Raw genomic sequence first — 4,942 nt, forward strand, 5'->3', positions numbered from 1 at the left:
CCAAAGGTTCTCTCAAACTCAACATTGATGGAGCAGCCTGCGCCAAACCAGGACCTGCGAGCATAAGGGGTTTCCTCCGAGACCACCAAAGCAACATAGGGGGTCTTCTTTTCGCCATCGAAGTAGAAGACTCTTAACTTCGCTGAATTCCAAGCCATCAAACAGGGCATCAAGTTCTTTCTGGACTCTCCATGGGCCTCCTAACACAACCTGGAAGTTGAGAGCGACTCCTTCAATTTTTGTTGGGCTAAAGGTCATAATAATGTTCCTTGGTGCATGAAGCTCATTTCCAGCACCATTGAAGCTCTGTCCAGTAACACTGCAGGCCTTTCGTAATGAATTCATGAATTTTCAAAAAAAAAAATAAAAAACACTGCAGGCCTTTCCTTCAAATATATCAGATGTGAGGCTAACACGATTGCTGATGGAAATAGTTGAAAATAGGATTTTTTGTATTGTTTTTACTACTAGAATCCAGTTTCTGCAGAACCATATTCAACCGTGACAACATGATCTGAATTATTAGTTTAAAAGCTGGAGAATTCCTTTAAAAACTTTATCAATTATTTTCAACTTATTCATATTTTAATCAAACATAAGAAAAATTAAAACAATCAATATCCAATATTTTTATTTAAACTCAAATTACTGAATATAAACTATAATACATAAAGTATAAAAAGTTAAATATGATATACAAAAGTTCACATAATCATTAAATATATAAATAATTAAATAATATAAATAGAAAAAAAAGATAAAAAAAAACTTTATCTCACCTTAATTTCACATAATGATGGTGAGTGATAAGATCTTTTCTTGTTTAAGCTCACAAGCTTATAAATCTTTTTCTAAGAATGAAGTGTATTTCAATATTGAATTACAAAGAGGAAAGTAAAGTAAAAATAAAAAGCTAAAAGAGAATAGAAAAAGAAAGATGATGAGAAATTAGGATAAAATTGAGTAAGACTAATGTGGTCAATTTAATATTTTTTATTTATACTAATTATTAAATAAAAAATTATTTTGAAGGAATCATTTTAAATATATATAATAAATAAATAGTTTTAAAAAATAAATATAAAAATTATATATAATAAATAAAATTGTTAAAAATTTTGAAGGGCCATGATTCAATACTCTCTGCAAATAGGCAGACCCACCTATATAAGAGTGGTGTCACATAACACCACTCAATTGTTAAAAATTTATACTAAGAATATTACTTTTCTAGAATATTACATAGTTAATAAAACTAAAGAACCTACTAATTTTTTTTACAATTTTCTAGAGAGTGGGGTCAAAAATTTATATACTAATATCTAAATACTTGAAGATAAAAAAATTTATAATTTAAGATTTTATTAAAGATATCAAAACCTAAACTACACTCGTTCTCTCCAAAAATTCAAAAATGACTTTTGAGACCTGCAATGAGACTTCTCTTCTCGATCTTTGATAGACAATTCGTTTACTTTTAGTAGTTGAAAACTATCTCTAACATGTATACAAATAAATAATTGCAACCACCCAGTCCTTTTGCCAATTGAATGACTTTATTTGTGTGAAACAATATTATCTTTGACCAATTAAGTTTCACATTATACATTGTTGTCTTGTCATGACTAAAAAATAAAAATAACTAAGTATAAGATATTATATGCAAAGTAACTTTCATGAACTGTACATATTTAATGCATAACTTAATACCACAATAACTTATATAGAGTCGTATACTCTATACAAAATATTTATTAATGATTGATTTTTCCATTGATTTAGTTGTAAATTTTGTATACCAAAAATTAATCAAAATCGTTAAAGAAATTGAATCAAGTAATCAATTAAAACTTAAACCAAATTAACTAAATTCAATTGATTTTGATCATTTTATTCGATTAACATTGATTAATACTCATCCGTATACTTGATCTATTTGTTCAAAATAAAGTTTAGTTATAAACGAAAATTTAAAAAACAAAATACTTATCATAGGGTTTACCAAATGTACTTTTGTGAGGTCACTTATTGTTTTCACCAATCTAATTATTACGAAAAAAAATAAAATTTAACATTTACTATTGGTTCATGAGCTTGATTATATAATAAGATGAAAAATAAACCATATATATACAAAAGTAAACTCTATATAAACCCCTTGTGACATAATTTTTTTTGTATAGCATCTGAGTTTTTTTTTTTTTCACATAAAATCATATATATGCTAAAGCTTCTCTTTTTCTCTTTTTTCGAAAAGCAGCTCCCCCAAAAGCTTTGATTTACCTTTCTATAATAGGATAAAAAATATACAAAAGAGAAGCTGGTTTCTCAGTCTGAGGAAATCATAAACCATGGATTGCATGAGTGGACCAAGCAGTCAGAGGTAGAAGTCAAAGGCCAAAGTGCTGCTGTAAGTAATTCTAGCTTAACCAAATATACTTCATAAAACCACAGTAGAGGGAGAGAGGTAGAAACGACTAAATCAAGGCTGACTTATTATTATGATGTGTACCTAGTTCCTTTCTTTCTTTTTTTTCCACTAATTTTATCGCATTTTGCAGATGATACTTGGATTTACTTCAAAGATTCTGATGAGTTATGAATTGGAAAAATCTGAAGAAAATTTAAGTGAATATTTCTGTAGCTTGTTGCAAGGACTTATGGCATTCCCTGTGTATATCCCTGGGACTGCTTTCTACAAATGTATAAAGGTTAGTCATCTCTATTACACTTGTTATAATCTTCTAAATTTTATAGCATTTTAAGATCTTCCAAAGATAGTACCGTTTACTGTGTGCCTATATATATATATATATATTTGCGTGCAGACGCAACGAAAATTAAGTAGTAAAGGTGCTATCCCAACTACTAGAAAAGAGAAGGAAGTCTTATTCCTAGGGTTGGAATAAAGGAGATTTTCTTGGTCAAATAGTGGAAGCCATGGAAAAAGAAGCATTTTTGACAAAGGAGTTTGGAGTCTACCTTATGTTGTGTCTTTTCCTTGCTAGCGTTGAAAGTATTTCCACTATTGTTACTATAGCCATTAAGTGTGTATTGGATGACCCATCAGTATTGCAACAATTAACTGTCAGTGATTAATTATCAAAATAAGATCATTTCAAATGATTAAATCTTATACTGCAAACATTTTCATCTTTTTTATAGAAAAAAACCTTGATTTCTTTTTTTTTTGGGGGGGGTATGATTTGCTTACGAGGAGCATGAGGAAATCCTAAAGAAGGGAGAAGGCACCAATCCTGGACTTTCATGGAATTCATGGAACGAATACAAATCTATGACTTTTACTCATTACCGGAGGTATACGGCAACATTTTCTCCCAAAAAGAAGATTGATTCCTCCCTAAAATTTTTTATTCATTATTTTTCTGGTTTCTAGATCATTAACGAATCGCTTTGATTAACAAATGTTGCTTCTTAAATTTTAAGAAGGGTTGTAACTAATATTCACGTTAATAGTATAATTATTCTTTTATTAATAAATTAATTTCTTTATTTGGTATAATTAAACTTATTGTAAACATATATTTTTATGCATGCAATGTTTCTTTCATCGTAAGTTATATACTATACCGAAAGTTTGGATCCTTATGATTGTACCCGCAGCCCTTCAACTTAATTCTAATACATATGAATATCCTCATGCCTTCAACTCTTTAATATGTAAATCTTTTCCCAAGCTTTTGTAGCTTAATCAAACTGTGATCAACCAAAATTGTTGACGGGATAAAAATAGATTTAAATAAGATTTGGTTTAATTGATATTAAAAAGTTAAGAAAACCCGTTACTTCACAGATAAACAAAATTAATAATAGTAATCTTAAAATAGGTGAACACAAATAGCAGAAAAATTAAAGGATTCTTGTAGTTGATTCAGACTTTTGTAAGTTCTAGTAATTGTAAGGTAATATTTCTCTTTTCTCATATTGTGCAAATCTTATAATTAAAGGACATGGGAGGCATTTCAACGGCGAAGAACGTCATAGCATTTGGAGGAGGGAATAGGACATGTGCAGGAGCAGAGTTCAGCAAGGTTCTGATGGCAGTCTTTTTACACGTCTGGGTTACCAAATACAGGTTTTTATTTTTATTATACTACTACTATAAAATTTGTACGTTTACGATTATTTACGTTCTACTAATCTACTAATTTATCAATTATCTTTATTATTTTAAATTATATATTACTATAATAAGTATACCTAATATGGTTTTTTTAATAAATTTTTAATATAGATTGACAAAGATCAGAGGAGGAGCAGTAGCCCCGTACACCGATTTTGGAATTGACAGATGGTTTCTTCGTTAAAGTTTCAGAAAAGCAGCCATGACTTGTTAAATACTGCATCAGATATCAAAGGATAAAAAGTGGATGTATAATCTACTCTTAAATAAAACTAGTTTGGCTTCCTATATTTGTGTTCCATCTGCACACCGCAGTCAACAATTTGGTGGAAGTTTAATTTTCTTAATTAGCAATACTTTCCCTTGTTAAGCTATCAACTAATGCTGCTCTGTGATTTATATATGACAGCTTCCATCTGGTATAATTAAGTTCTTAATGTTCACGGTATTCCGTGAAAATTTTGGATGAGGATTTCTGAAACAGGAAAGTTAATAATGATTTTAAACTAAGATTATCATTCAATACCCGAGAGTGCTTTAATAAGCCAGAGGAAAATTGAAATACCACTTGTTTCAATGTTTGAGAGGAACCAGGATTGTTTCAATGTCTTCCAATAAAACAAGCAATTATAATCTTTAATGAGTCAAAGCAAACTCAAGATTGTTATTGTCATGATATGCAAATCTTCCAGGCATAGAAATTATGCTATGATAATAACTGCACTTAATATGCATGCATTGCAATCACAATTAAAATCGTTTGAACACTCCAGAAAGAAACAGTATTCTCTTAAGATC

At 29.4% G+C, this 4,942-nt stretch overlaps 1 pseudogene; it reads left to right on the forward strand.

Annotated features, from left to right (window-relative positions):
- Positions 1-4,328, forward strand: part of LOC110412443 (beta-amyrin 16-alpha-hydroxylase CYP87D16-like) — a 4,764-nt pseudogene extending 436 nt beyond the window's left edge.
- Positions 4,329-4,942: the final 614 nt, after the last annotated feature.

The sequence above is a fragment of the Theobroma umbraticum genome, unplaced genomic scaffold, assembly GCF_002168275.2.
Source record: "Theobroma umbraticum cultivar Fairchild unplaced genomic scaffold, ASM216827v3 scaffold_95.0, whole genome shotgun sequence".
Taxonomy (NCBI): Eukaryota; Viridiplantae; Streptophyta; class Magnoliopsida; order Malvales; family Malvaceae; genus Theobroma; species Theobroma umbraticum.